We start from the raw sequence: 15,467 nt of genomic DNA on the forward strand, positions 1-15,467 counted from the left end.
ATCACGAGAAGACTAAACACGTCGACTACAAATTCCACTTCATTCGAGAATTAATCGAAGCTGGTCGACTTCAATTGGAATACACACCAACTAAGGAGATGTGGGCTGATTTCTTGACAAAGCCAACATCACATCAAAAACATCATAGCTGTTGTTCAAGTATAGGATTGATTATAAATTAAGAAGAAAAACTGTCAGGCTTAGAAGGGCATGTTGAAATATAAAGCCACGTCAGTTTTTAACATAACCAGTTAGGACCTTAGAACATTTATTAAATTGATTAAATGTCAACTATACTTGAAAGGGCGTAACTGCCCAGCACAGTGCCTCCTCGGCGCCAAACCCTTCTGAATATTAAGCCTATTTGGGCAAAATCAATACATCCGACACTTTCTCTATGCCTCTGCTGCGAGCCTCTCTGGTAACTCTGTTTTAATTACAGTATTGCTAATGATTGTTTAGTTAGCCTAAGAGTCCTAGATTTACTACAGTTAGAAAGGCGATGATGGCCACCAGGTGAGACTCATCCCTAGACTTCTGAGTCTTGTAGATCTTCTCGTTCATTTCAGTCCGGTTATAGTAGCCGTTGTGACCAGCTCTCATCACCGTGAAGGACCCACAGGCAGGATGCCATGCCGGGAGACAGGCCATCAAGCGAAGACCGCGAAGGGTACCCTCATACCATGACACTTGGTGACGCCAATGGTGCCAGTCATCTCAGCCACATGTGTAAACACTATCAAACAGTGCTACCTTCTCAGCAGATGTCACAACAGCCCTGGAAGGAGCAGATGACGCACTGGTCATGGCTCTGCTCACACAGGTGCCTGACAGCAATGCTGCCCGGCTGCTTTGGATTGTAAGCTTTCATGGCTTTCTCGTACTCAGCTTTCCTCTTCTCAGCCTTGTCTGCATTACTTATTGAGTTCCCTTTGTCATCCGTTTGGGCTGTTTTTAAAACATAAAAATTCACAGATAAAGGGTTCATAAAATACCTCGAGGAGGCACACAGTGGGCATACCTGATCTTACAAAATGATTTAAAAAAAGGAGTGTGAGAGCAACTGGACAGGAGGTACAGCAGTACCGGGATCACATGTAGCTCATAATCACGTCGTTCAAGTCGGCAACGGGGCTGGGGGTGGTGGCGCCGTACACAAGGCTGAGATACGGATTTGTTGTTGGGGTTGCTCGCACTGAAGGTTTTCGGGAAATCTTCCAGGAAGACAAAGAAGGCACTGGGGGCCAACCTTTTTGGGCTTGTTCGGGTCCTGCTTGGCTTTGTGCTTCTTCCTGGCCTGCCTCTTCTTTGCCTTATCATCCTTCGGGGCCAGTGGCTTTCTGTTCTTCAGATTTGTTTCATCCAGAGACATGATTTCCTTAATTCTGTCTTCTTCAGCTTAACTAAGCACTGTCTCTACAACTTCCTCATTACCGCATTTTGCATATAGCCCAACCTGATTGTCATAGGTCTCATACACAACTGGGACCGTGTGAGAGATGACGAAACCAAGGTACACCGATGTTAGAAAGTGGGACCAGCCCCTGACCACTGACAAACCCCGGTACTGCCATGACCTTCAGAAAAAGCTTGAAATGCCTCCCGCTATTTGCTGCCTCCTCAGAAACGGGAAGATGGAGGGGACCTGAAGGTATCACAGCTTGTTTGCGGCAAAGCAGCCACAATACCGACGACAGGGGCCGCCCATTTACCGCCAGCGCCTCCTCGAGTTCAAGACGAGGAGTAAATAACTCCTCGTCATCAACTGCAACAGATGGTCATGTCCATTCAAGTGCTGCTTGTCCTCACATTCTCTGTGGATGAAGGCTTCCGGCCTCCGCGTCGTGGCATGCAAGAGGTCCTCACTTGCAGCAAGAGTGATGTTGGCAGCCCTCAAAAAACCTTCTTTGAAGGTGAACTGAGCCTGCTCTCAAGCTCATGGGCGGGGGCGGGGGCGGGGGGTGTGCGCGTACAAAAGGTATACGTGAATGTGTACATGAATATGCGGCGTGTGTGGTGCGTGTGCAATTGTGTAAATGTGTGCATGTGTGTGCAAGAATGGGTGCATGCATGGGCGATGTAAATGGGAGGGAGGTTTGCATGAGGTGCAAGGTGCAAATGGTTGTGGGGTGCATGGGGAGTAAATGGGTGTGTGCACGTGTGGGATGTGTACACAGGTGAATATATGGATGTGCACGCTGGAGGGGTTGTGTGTGCAAGGGTAAGGTGTGAATGTGTGCGTGCACAATGTGTAACTAGAAGTGCGAGTGCATGTGCAAAGGTGGGTCACATGCGAGGAGGGGGGTGCACGTGCAATGTGCATGAAGTGCAAAGGTGCGTGCACGTGTGTAAATAGGTGTGTGAGAGTGAATGTGCACGCACACAAGGGCCTGTGTGGTGGGGTGGGTGTGGGGTGCGAAGGGTACAAATGTAAAAATAGGTGTACATACGCGTGAATAAATGGGTGTGTCCACATGTAAATGCGTGTGTCTTAAGTCATTTTTTGAAGTTTTTTGTTAAGGTCATGACTGTACACTTGAGGGAGGGGAGGAGGATGGGGAGTGGGGGGTGATGGGGGGGGCTATGCTACATATGTACACATGGGCTTAGGGTTTGAGGCTTATCATACGGGCATTCAATGACGGGTGACGGTAGAGAATCACTTGCCCATCTATGACGAAAGCTTGGATGCTACTGTAGTTGCCTTTGTTTGTGTGCTTGGTTGAACTTTGACTCGAGTTGATATTATGGCATGACGTATGGGGGTGTTGTAGGATCGTGGGGATCCCTTTGGGATTGGGGCTTAACTGTGGGGCACAGTAGGACACATGGAACCTTGGGTGCCTTAAGGAATTTAAGGATTGTTTCACCTAGAATTACAAGGAGATGAAGGGTGTACCACCTGAGGTAGTGCAGCATACAATTCTAATCATGGAAGGATCAAGGCCAACCAGGCAGAAACCATACCAAATGAATCCTAAGTATGCGGCAATTGTAAAGGAGGAAATAGACAAGCTCATTGCTGCGGATTTCATCTATGAGATAGAGCACACGGATTGCTTGTCACCAATCATAATAGTGCCAAAAAAGAATGAGAAACTTAGGGTATGTGTCAATCTTAAAAAGGTCAACGCAGCGACTAGGAAAGACCATTACCCATTACCCAATACGGAACATGTTTTAGAGAGAGTGGCTGGTGAAGAAGCTTACAACTTCTTGGATGGATTCTCTGGCTATAATCAGGTGTCCAGAGCACCAGAAGACTAGCATAAGACAGCTTTCAATACAATGTGGGGGACATTTGCATACAAAGTCATGCCCTTCGGTCTCACTAATGCCCCAGCAACATTCTAACGATTGATGTGCACAGCCTTCAAAGACTACTTGCAGAAGTGGTTGGAGGTATTCATTAATGATCTGTGTGCACACTCTCGATGGGCGGACCATTTGGCTTGCTTAAGGAAGGTGTTTGAGCAATATCGATTATATCGTATATCCCTAAATCGATTAAAGTGCCAATTTTGGGTCAAACATGGTGTGATATTGGGGTACATTGTCTCAAAGAGGGTATATCCACCACGAATGATAGCAAAGTCTGGTTGATATTGGAGTTGCCACCGCCCACTAATTACAAAGGTGTGCAAAGATTTACGGGCCACGTTGGGTATTACCGTCGCTTCATAATTTTCTATGCTGAAATCGCCAGGCCATTGTACAAGCTACTCATTATCTTTGAATGGACTGAGGAATGCCATGAAGCATATGATTGACTGAAGCGGGCATTGGCTAGCGCGCCAATTCTACGACCCCCCCAATTGGGACCTCATATTTCATGTGCATATTGATGCATCAAACTTTACTATTGGATGCGTACTAGCTTAGCCCGGTGAGTTCAAATTAGACTATCCAGTCTGCTTCGCTAGTCGTCAATTAAATGATGTAGAGGTGAACTACACCACCACAGAGAGAGAAGGATTGGCCATGGTTTACGCTGTCAAGAAGTATCAACACTACCTATTGGCCAACAAAGTCGTATTCTTCGTGAACCATCAAGCCTTATTTTACTTAGTGAATAAGCCTTGCACCACGGGAAGAATCACACGATGGTTGCTATTACAGCTGGAATTCGACTTTATAGTTATGGTAAGAAAAGGGGCACAACATGTGTTAGCTGATCATATGTCAAGAATTTCAAATGGGGAACCAGCAAAACTGGTGTTGAAGATGATCTCCCTGATGCTTGTTTATTCAAACTGGACATGGTACCCGAATGGAGCGACGAGATCTCTGATTATCTGGCTCATGGTTTTCTGCCTTAAACAAAGATAAAATGTGACGGAAACACCGTTGAACAAAGATAAAATGTGGCGGCTTAACAAGACTGCTTTACCTTATCGATTAATTGCTGGAGAACTATATAAGTTGGGTAAAGACAATGTCCTAAGAAGACGAGTTCGTCTCACGATATTGGATGAAGCTCATTCAGGGATAGCAGGAGGGCATTTTGCTGGGGAAATCACGGCCCGCAAGGTACTTCAAGCAGGATTATGGTGGCCCACGTTGTTCGGAGATGCCATAGAATTTGCCAAAAGGTGTGAAGAATGTTAGAATTTTGCTATTCCACAATAAAAGGACAAGATACCGCTTACCCCTGTTATTGTAAGACAACCCTTCGAAAAATGGGGAGTAGATTTTGTCGGACCTATTAGTCCAGCACCACATCCATTGTTGAAATATACAAGTGAATGGGTGTGTGCGGGAACAAGCCCTTAGGCAAGAGGCTGTAAAAGAGAATCTGTAAATGAGTGGGTAGCAGTGAAAAGGTGAGTGGAATCTACTTGGAGAGAATAAAGGGTAGCATGAGAAGTTCTAGGATGTGTGGAGATATTTTGGGAAAAGTGAAGAGGTGGAGAGAATCAAGCAAAAGAGGTGGAGTGAATCAAGGAGAGATCAGTGGGATTAGATGCTTAGCATCTTGTAGATGTAAAAACTATAAATTGAGGCATTGGCCTAGTGAGTATTTGCTGGTTTTTGAGTATCTATGCCTACATTAAGCTATTAGATAATTGCTCACTAATCTTATCTTAATTATCATCTAATCACTTTGCTAATGATGTTGATTCTTACATTTGATCCACCATAGCTCATCATCCAATTTATGAGCTTATTATCTTGCTAATCATCTTATTAATTAGGATTAAGAGATAATCACTTTTTTAGTCTTTTTCAACAAGCTTTTTGCACCCCCAGCTAGTGGAGGGGCTTGATCTCCCTCCAAGATTAACATTACGGTAAGTGCTTCTAGGCAAACATAGCCACCTTGCCCACGATTTAGCCCTTCTAATCGGCGTGCCAAACCACTACTCGTAGAGCTGCTGAATTTTGCGAGTCTGCAGGTGCCTATTTCTAAAAGAAAAACCTAGATCTACACTTGAACAAGGTGAATTGGTCTAATTCCTCTTAGCCCTAGGGGTTTTCAAGGATGCTCTACATGCTGGTGACGCCAGATTTGTGAAATTCCTCAAGGAGAAGTGGCATCAAGCTCTGCATTAAATCTGCAAGTGACTTTGGTAAAACAGAGATTAAGCATTCAATGTTTGCTCAAATCTTTTGTTTCTTGGCTTGATCCTCTACTAGACTAACTGCTATTGATGCCTTTGAAAAGAGTTGAGCTCATTTGAACTCTAAGGCCCCAGATTTGGCCTCCCCACACACTCTGTTTTTTGCACAACAAAACAGGGGATTATTTTACTAATTAGTGATTAATCAACACTAATCACTATATTTTGGTGCAATTGAGGGTTCAAATTTACCATTGGGTATTTGATACAGATCCCTATCACTTCAGATTGCAATTTGGAGATGGTTTGATACTCCAACCATTCAGTACAGATCAGCTACACTTGGCTTTATGTAAATTTTTGGTGAATTTATGCTAATAAATCTGTTGTAATCATCATCTTGCATATGCCCCTTGGTTAATGCCTGCAAATCACACTCAAATTCAAGTTATTCATAGCCAGTATTGCATTTGGGAATGTGCATAAGAATGAATGCTATATGCATTATATATTGGGCACACATGGGTGATTACATCATTGTAAAAATGGGATCACACACTATCCTTGTCCAGAATAAGGCAAGAGGTAAGACCTCCCACATAGATTTGGGTTTGCATTGCATAATTAAAAAAATGACACAAGATAAACATCAAAAGCACAAAAGAACTGTCAATAAAACATTAAAACATGTTGCTCACATGGAGCAAGACCTGAAGGTCAAGCTCGTGGCCCCAGCCCCATGAAAGAAGAAGAACATCTCTTTTTAAGAGGAGGATCAACACCGAGAAGAAGAGCTAGACGAAGCATTGAAGAAAGACATGGACGCGTGATGCGAAGCTGCCACAATAAGAAAACACCGAGAAAGAAGAGCTAGATGAAGCATTGAAGGAAGACATGGACGCGTGAAGAGAAGCTGCCACCACAACAAGAAGACTGAAGACAAGAGAAGATGTGAGGCTCAAGTGAGGAGCCATGTGAAAATCTGTAAGGAAGAGAGATAGAAACCCCACAACCCAATGTAACCTGCCCCACCAGAGTAAAACCACCTCTGAGCCACCGATGATGTAGGCCACATGGTAGATGTATGTGTGAGCACTTTAGTCAAGGTCACGGGCACTTGTAGTAAGCCTTGGACACATAGAGAGAGAGAGTGTGTCAAGGACTATGAGTTAGGGACTTGAGGCACTGGTCGCGAGGGGAAACTTGGTATAAGGTCCAGGTGTGCTAGGATTATTCACTTGAGGGGAGGTGTTGAAATATACAAGTGAATGGGTGTGTGCAGGAACAAGCCCTTAGCAAGAGGCTGTAAAAGAGAGTCTGTAAATGAGTGGGTAGCAGTGAAAAGGTGAGTGGAATCTACTTGGAGAGAATAAAGGGTAGCATGAGAAGTTCTAGGATGTGTGGAGATATTCTGGGAAAAGTGGAGGTGTGGAGAGAATCAAGCAAAAGAGGTGGAATGAATCAAGGAGAGATTAATGGGATTAGATGCTTGGCATCTTGTGGATGTAAACACTATAAATTGAGGCATTGGCTTAATGAGTATTTGCTGGTTTTTGAGTATCCATGCCTACATTAAGCTATCAGTGCTATCACTAATCTTGTCTTAATTATCATCTAATCACTTTGCTAATGATGTTCATTCTTGCATTTGATCCACCATAGCTCATCACTTTGCTTGCATTTTAACATCCATAACAAGCCCGATATGTCATCGTGTGGCCACAGACTATTTCACCAAATAGACAAAAGCGAGAGCCTAGAAGCGAGCTTATACACAAACAACAACGAAATTCTTATATGAGAAAATTATCTCGAGGCTTAGTTGCCCATTAGAATTAGTTGCTCACATTTTATTAATGAGGTGATTGATCATTTACTTGCTGGCTTCTTAGTGGTCCATCGAAAATCATCACTCTATTATCCACAGGCTAATGGCAAGCAGAGAGTACAAACAAAAATTTGTGTACAATCTTGACCAAAACCTTGGAAGCAAGACAAATGGACTGGGAACATAAGCTGACAACAGCCCTATGGGCATACCGAACATCATATAAGGTAGCGACGAGATACACTCCCTTCCGTCTAGCTTGTGGTGTTGAGATAGTAATGCCTATGGAATACCTAGTTTTGAGCTTAAGGATTGCAGTGCAAGAATGTTTGACAGAGAATGCATTATGTAAAAGGCTAATTGATTTAGAGAAGCTTGATGAGACTAGGCTAATAGCTATTGGAATTAGGGTTGCATGAAAGCACACAAAGCTTGGAGAAGAAGAAGCAAGAATGCACACAACACACAATGTATTAGATTGTGTCAATGTACAAAAGATAAGTTAGTCCTAGAGTGATGGGCGTATATACAAGCCGGGGGAAAAAACCTCTTAAAGAGGGAAAAAGTGCCCCGACGGTCCTAAGTGTGTTCACACACATCATTGCCTATATATATATATATATATATATATATATGGCAACAAATCCCCCCTGGGAGTGATGGTGTGAACGAGAGCTGGCACTCATGTATAGGGGAGTGCCATGCCCGAAGTAGATCAGTCCACAAAGGGGAGCAAGCCCAAAGCTTTGCGGAAAGCTTCGAACTTCTCACGAGGAAGCACCTTTGTGAAAAGATCGGTGAGGTTGTCCCGTGTTGGCACATAGGCCAAGCTGATCTCTCTTGCTGAGAGCCTCTCCCTGACATAGTGATAATGCACCTCAATGTGCTTTGTGCGAGCATGAAAAACTGGGTTTCTCGCAACTGCCAATGCACTCTGACTGTCAGTGAAGATAGAGGTGGCAGACTCTTGTCCAACACCCAAGTCAGCCATAAGCCGTCTGAGCCACACACACTCAACCGTAGCTGTGAAAGCTGCCCTGTACTCAGCTTCACAACTAGAAGTGGCCACAGTAGGTTGCTTCTTACTCAACCAAGATATGCATGAGCTATCGAGCATGAAACAAAAACCACTTGTGGACACTCTTGTGTCATAGCAACCAGCCCAATCTGAGTCCGAAAAAGCATGTAAATCTGGCAGCAACGATCCCCCCTTGGGATAAACAACCCAAGATGTATGGTGCCACTCAAGTAGCGAAAGATGCATTTAACTGCCTTCCAATACTGAGACCCTGGGCTATGCATAAACCTGCTCACCTGTGAGACTGCAAACTGAATGTCCGGCCTCGTAATGCATACATAAATGAGGCAACCAACAGCTGTCTGATAGAGTGTGACATCAAAGTGATCTCCAGCATCATGAAGACTCAACTTCAAACCTGTCTCCATTGGAGTAGCAATAGGCTTGCAGTCTTCAAGGCCAAATCTCCGCAACAATGTCTCAATATACTTTGTCTGACACAAAGCAATACCTCTATCACACTGCTTAAATTGTATCCCCAAATAATGATGCAAATGCTCCAAATCTGACATCTCAAAAGAGGCATTCAAATCAGCCTTAAAATCAGCAATATGACTCTCATTTGGTCCTGTGAGCAGCATGTCATCGACATAGAGAGCAATGATTAGATGTACACCATCCACACGTTTAACATACAAAGTGCTTTCTGTTGGACTATTCTGAAACCCATGTGCAGTCAAATATGCATGTATCTTTTCATACCAAGCTCGTGGAGCTTGCTTTAAACCATATAAAGCCTTTTTCAACTTGCACACTTTGTTTTCCTGCCCTCTTTGAACAAAACCACGAGGCTGCGATACATACACCTCCTCATGCAAATCTCATTCAAGAACACAGTCTTTATGTCTAGCTGATGTACATTCCAACCATTATGAGCTGCCAATGCACAAATGCTACAAATGGTAGTCATACGACAAGTGGGAGCAAAGGTCTCATCAAAATCAATGCCCTTTTCTTGAGCATAACCCTTTGCAACAAGTCTAGCCTTATAGCGATCAACACTACCATCTGGCTTTCGTTTCAACTTAAAAACCCACTTACATCCAATGGCCTTTTTACCAATAGGCAAATCACACAAAGGCCATGTACCATTCTTCATTATAGCATCATATGCAGCCAACCAATTTTTTGATTTTTGTGCCTCATCAAATGAAAGAGGTTCTTCCTCTTCACACATACTAGACACAGCCAAAGCATAACAATCTAATGCATAAGAGGCATGCTAAAAACTGAAGGAGTACGACTAGATATAGGTGCATCACCAGCCATTTAGGCATACCTCTAGCCTGCTCATTTTCAGCCCTATCCTCAGAAATTACATCCTGTAAATTTGTATCAGAAATAGGCTGATCTATGATGTCGTTTGAAATCTGCATAGGCTGAATATTTGCCTCATTAGGACTTACATTTAAATTCCCACCTGTAAACAGAGGCAACAATGTATCAAATACATCTCGTGAGCTCACACCTGTCTCTTTGGTACATGATAACAAAGGCTGCACAGCATCTTCCACAAAAACAACATCTCAACTAATCAAGATACGCTTTGACTGTGGATGATACAATCTGTAACCCTTGCTCTCAGCACTGTAGCCAACAAAAATGCATTTGACAGCCTTATCATCCAATTTTCTGCGTTGTTGCACAGGCACTAAAGCATAGGCCAAGCAACCAAAGACACGCAAGTGACCAATAGAAGGCTTCCTGCCATGCCAAGCTTCGTATGGAGTAATAGACTGCAAGGCCTTAGTGGGACACCTGTTGAGTACATATGCAGCACACATGACAGCCTTAAGCCAAAACGCATGTGGCAAAGCTTGGCTCTTGACCATACATCGTGTCATCTCCATAAGTGACCTGTTTTTCCTCTCAGCAACACCATTTTGTTGAGGGGTATACGGCACTGTACATTGGTGTTTTATCCCACGACTAGCTAGAAATGCATCAAACTCTTTAGACATGTACTCCCCCCCTCGATCAGAATGGAGGGTGCCCACAGTACAATTGGATACATTTTCAACCATAAGAAAAAACTGTTTGAAGGACAAAAACACTTCGGACTTTGCCTTCAGTGGATATACCCATGCATGCCTTGAGTAATCATCAATGAAAGTCACGAAGTACAAGTGTTTACCAAATGACGGAGTTTGCATAGGCCCACATACATCACTATGTACAAGTTGCAATTTGCGAGTGGCCCGCACAGAACCATCCTTTGGAAATGCAGAACGCTGCATTTTGCCCAAAATACAGCCTTCACAAACATGTTTCAATGGTGCCTCAAGAGGGGGCAATGAAGCAACCATATCAAATTTCTGCAAACACAGCAAACTAGCAAAGTTCAGATGACCAAAACGAGCATGCCATAGTTTTGCATCTGAAACTACCTTTTCATCAAAAACTGCATTTGCTGAATTTTCCACACACTTGTCATAAGAATTGAGCCTATACAGCCCACAAAACAAGGTGCCAGATGCAATAATCGTATCACTAGAAGTCAAATCATGAATAGTACATCTGTCATCCACAAATTTGACTACAAGTCCAAGTCTAGCAAGTACAGAGACAGACAATAGATTCTTCTTTATCCTTGGCACATACAAAGCATCTGAAAGTGTGAAAGCGCTGCCATTTGCAGCAGTAAGCATAATTTTACCAACGCCCTTCACTGGGTAAGAAGCATTATTGGCACATGTGACAGTATTTCCATTAGAGACAGCCTCAAGACAAGTGAACATATCACGATGCGAGGTAATGTGCTTTGTAGCACCACTGTCAAAATACCATACATTAGAGTCAACAGAAACTGCCAAACATGCATCATGTACAGATGGGTCATACTGGCAATACACGCTAAACGCCCATTCTGTATCCTGCACAACATTTGTAGAATCTGCATTTGTAGAAGTATCCGCTATTGTGGCTGCATTTGACTCTTTCTTCTTTGCCTCTTTAGCCTTTAGCTTAGGGCAATTCTTAATGACATGATCATTTGCCTTACAATAGTTGCACCTGGTCTTTTTCTTGCCTTTATCAAGAGCCTTCTCAGACTTATTGTTGCTACCTGTGGAAGGAGAAGAAGTTGCAGACCTACTAATAGGAGAAGAAACAGTGGAAGGGGTTGCCTTACCACTTCTGGCAGCAATAAATGCTTGATCAACTGCACGCTGCCTGGCCCTATTTTGCCTGGATTGCGCTTCTTGCAAGAGCTTGTTGACTAAAGTATCATACTTGATAGCATCAGGTCTATCCTCAGTAAGAAGTCTCCACGTGGAAGCAAAAGTCTGATATGTCTCAGGTAAAGCATCAAGAACAGTCTGCACAAGAGAATGATCAGGAATAATCTCACCTGCAGAAATCAACTGTTCTTTGAGATCTTTAATCTCAGCAAGAAAAACATTCATGTCATCATCTTCCTGCATAATCTTCAATTCTAGCTCTTTACGCAAGTAAGAGATTTTTGCCTCATTACGACCTGCATAGAATATCCCAAGTCTGTTTTGCTGTTTTAGCTGAACGAATATGTGGGGTGATGTTACGTTTGACAGAAAGTGCAATCAAGGCATGAGCTTGCGCATCTTTACCATCCCAACGAGCTTGTTCAGTAGTGGGTAAAACAGCAGCAACAGTAGAGCTGCTAGAACCTGTAACATCCTCAATAGATCCTACATCCAAAGAACCTGGATGTACATCCATACCCTGCACAATGTTCCACACTCTTTTTGTAACCAAAACATGCTGCATCATGTATGCCCAAAGTGGGTAGTTGCTGTCTCCATCCAGTTTGTCTTCAGCAGACAACATGCGAAATACATCATTGTTGTTATCAGCCATGGCCACTGACTGAAACTGATGCAAAAGCTACCTGTAATGAAGCAAAGACTGAACAGAGAACAACTCGTGCTATGTAGCACGGTCCACAATAGAATACATATGCCTGTTTTGCAGAAAACTGCACTGTCGAAATTTCTGCACAAAATGACGAAAACACCTGTGTAGAACTTGAAATGCAAAAACGGAGCCTGAAACGACCTCAGATGCGATTTCTGAGAACGCAAAGCCCCACGGGTTGATTTGCAGAGTTTAGGGACCTGCAAGCGCTCGTGAAAGCTCACCTCAATCAGAGAACGTGAGTCGGAGGGTGCCGACAGTGTTGCCCTGGGAGCCGATGCCTGCTCTGATACCAATTGTTGGAATTAGGGTTACAGGAAAGCACACAAAGCTTGGAGAAGAAGAAGCAAGAATGCACACACCATAAACATCTACTTGTTTGACACGATCCATGTGGTGTACCCCGATGAAGATGAAGAAGATGCCTTTTACGAAGATGCCCTACAGTTCTTTAAAAGTGTAAAGCCAAATGACCATGAAGATAAGGAAAGAGATGGAGCTAGTCTATCAAAGGATACTTAGACATTGATAGAGAAGGAGCTAACTATCTATCAAAGGATACTTCAATATCAATAGAGAAAGCATGGTCCATCAAGAGTTCCCTCCATAATAACCCTTTGCATGAACAGCATAAACATAAACTTTATCCATAGCATCGAGCACCATCTAAATCTCTCAACATCTTAAACCTCATACTAACCCCTTAAATTCCTTGGAGTGTTATGAGACTAACAAGAAACACTAAGGTAGGACTAGGAAAGATTATTTATATATAAAAGGTTGCACACATAAATAAGGTTCAGGGAATTTTAAATAGGAAATACCTAAGCAATGGTTAATAGACATTAAAGTTAAACTAAAAGGGAAGTAGATGGTGCACAATGGGAAGCCCAAGGGACATAGAAGTAAGCGCTCCCTTCTAGGGGTAGTTGAAGAGGCATTGGACAAGGAAAAGGAAATGTCTTGTCCAATGAAAGGTAGTTGAAGAGGCATTGGACAAGGAAAAGGAAATGTCTTGTCCATCAATGAAAGATAGTTGAAGAGGCATTGGACAAGGAAACGAAAATATCATGCCAATGAAAGGTCAAGGGGCTGAAGTTGGAAGGTCATGCACCACTTAGGCCTATATAACCATGAGTTTAGGGACTATTTGGGATATGGTTGGGTGGAGAATCAAAGTACTACTCTTATAAGTCCTTGAGCTTATAATGCAAGGAGAATTATATTAGTATTAGAGCCAAGTTCTTTCTCTTCCATGTTTCCATTGAGCTACTCATTGTTAACTCCGATCTCCACTCAATCTCTTTTCTATTCATTTCTAGAAGCTAATCTCTATATTTCTCAAATCTTCTCCATACAAAGCACCTCTTGCCTAATAAATTGGGTATACCTCTTGCCTAATAAATTGGACATACCTCTTGCTTAATAAATTGGGCAACACACAATGTATTAGATTGTATCAATGTACAAAAGATAAGTTAGCCCTAGAGTGATGGGCGTATATACAAGCCAGGGAAAAAAACCTCCTAAAGAGGGAAAAAGTGCCCCGGCGGTCCTAAGTGTGTTCGCACACATCACTGCCTATATATATATATGGCAACAATAGCATCGCATATGGACTCATGGTAGAGAAACTACGCAGGAAGCATTGGCTGGACAAAAATTTGAAACAAAAAGAACTGGAAATGGCGAACCTTGTCCTCATGTATATGGTGTAAGAAGCACCAGAAAAAAGAAACTCAAATACAGAGGCCTGGGACCCTTCCGAGTGTTTGAGATCACACCTCAAGGGTTGGTTAGAATTGAGACAATTGACGGTGTACAGACGGAGGGTTATGTCAATGGAAGCAAACTCAAAACATATCTTGGACCACTGACCAAAGAGATGCTCTTGCAAGAACATCTCTTAAAACAACAAAAACAGCTTGTAGAGGAAAGAATCCAGCAAGCTCAAGAAGAGCCTAAGGCAAGGGAGGCCAAAGCTAAACAATTACTCCAGAAGAGAATATTACACGTCAACATACTGATTTTCTTTTCATGTACAGATGTCGGCCTCAGAAACAGAAGCCGTAGAGACCCCCGCAATCACCTAAGCCAGCGCTACAGGCTCCCCGGTAAGTCAGAAGAAGAAACCAATGGCGGGTACCAAAAATGAACTACCTAGGCCCATATGCCCAAGCCTTCCATGGGGCCATCATCAGCAAGAAGCATTAGGGCCAAAAATGAAAAGAAAAAGAGTATGTAAGGATTGGATTAACTTTCTTAATCAAAGTGATTTACCTAAAATAGTAAAGACAAATAGCTATATTAAATGTGTCCCTTTACCTATATTAGGATAGTGTCTTTAATATGCCATCCATCACATATCTATAGTATCTTTAATTCCAGTCACCTTACCTAATTTAGTACACTCTTGAATATTTTCTAAAATAAGCTTATTTCAAAGATTTGAATCCATAACAAACTTCTCTCTGATGCGAGTTTTTTCCTCTTACTTTCTTTTTCTCCCTCCCCACCATCTCTTGCTTTCTCTTTGAATCTTCATCATTTTGTGTTTAATACTACTTTCTTTCCTCTTCTTGCTATGGCAACTCAAGGGATTGACCCTCACTCATGTTGAGATATTGAGCTCATCATCTAGTGAGGCGGTGGACACTGATGACCTGCTGGGGGATAGGCCCCACACTTACACCACTGGCATCATGGGTGATATACGGCCAGTGGGATGACAGGCTGTGTGATAGCCATTCTAGAGACTACGGGCATAGTTATAGTGCCAGCTCATTTAGTTGGGTTCACACTATAGAGAACTCTAGTATGTATTTGGTTGAGTACCTTTTCATATTGTGTGTACTCTTATCTTTGTATATGGTGTGTTGAGTGTTGTGTGAAGAAGAAGAAGATTTTTAGCCTCTCACCTTGTGTGTTCTCTTTTAGGGTTTTGTGAGTGTGTGTGTGTGTGTGTGTGTGTGTGCTTGCAAGAGCTTAAGCTCTCTTCTCCCCTACATCTTTTCATGGTATCAGAGCCTGGTTCATGCTAAGGGCTGAGCTGCAAGCAAGAGAAGCACAGGAAGCGGTACGAGGGTAAGAGCTTCATCTACTCTTCCCT

General features: G+C 42.9%; 1 long non-coding RNA gene across 1 annotated transcript; it reads right to left on the reverse strand.

Annotated features, from left to right (window-relative positions):
- Positions 1–254: 254 nt before the first annotated feature.
- LOC147637086 (uncharacterized) lies at positions 255–1,973 on the reverse strand. Its single transcript, XR_015266148.1, has 2 exons — positions 1,087–1,973; positions 255–948 (listed from the first exon to the last, which is right to left on the reverse strand). It is a non-coding gene; the product is annotated as an uncharacterized LOC147637086 (long non-coding RNA).
- Between the last annotated feature and the right edge of the window lie 13,494 nt (positions 1,974–15,467).

The sequence above is a fragment of the Cibotium barometz genome, chromosome 7, assembly GCF_041138505.1.
Source record: "Cibotium barometz isolate CiBa-2024 chromosome 7, ASM4113850v1, whole genome shotgun sequence".
Lineage (NCBI taxonomy): Eukaryota > Viridiplantae > Streptophyta > Polypodiopsida > Cyatheales > Cibotiaceae > Cibotium > Cibotium barometz.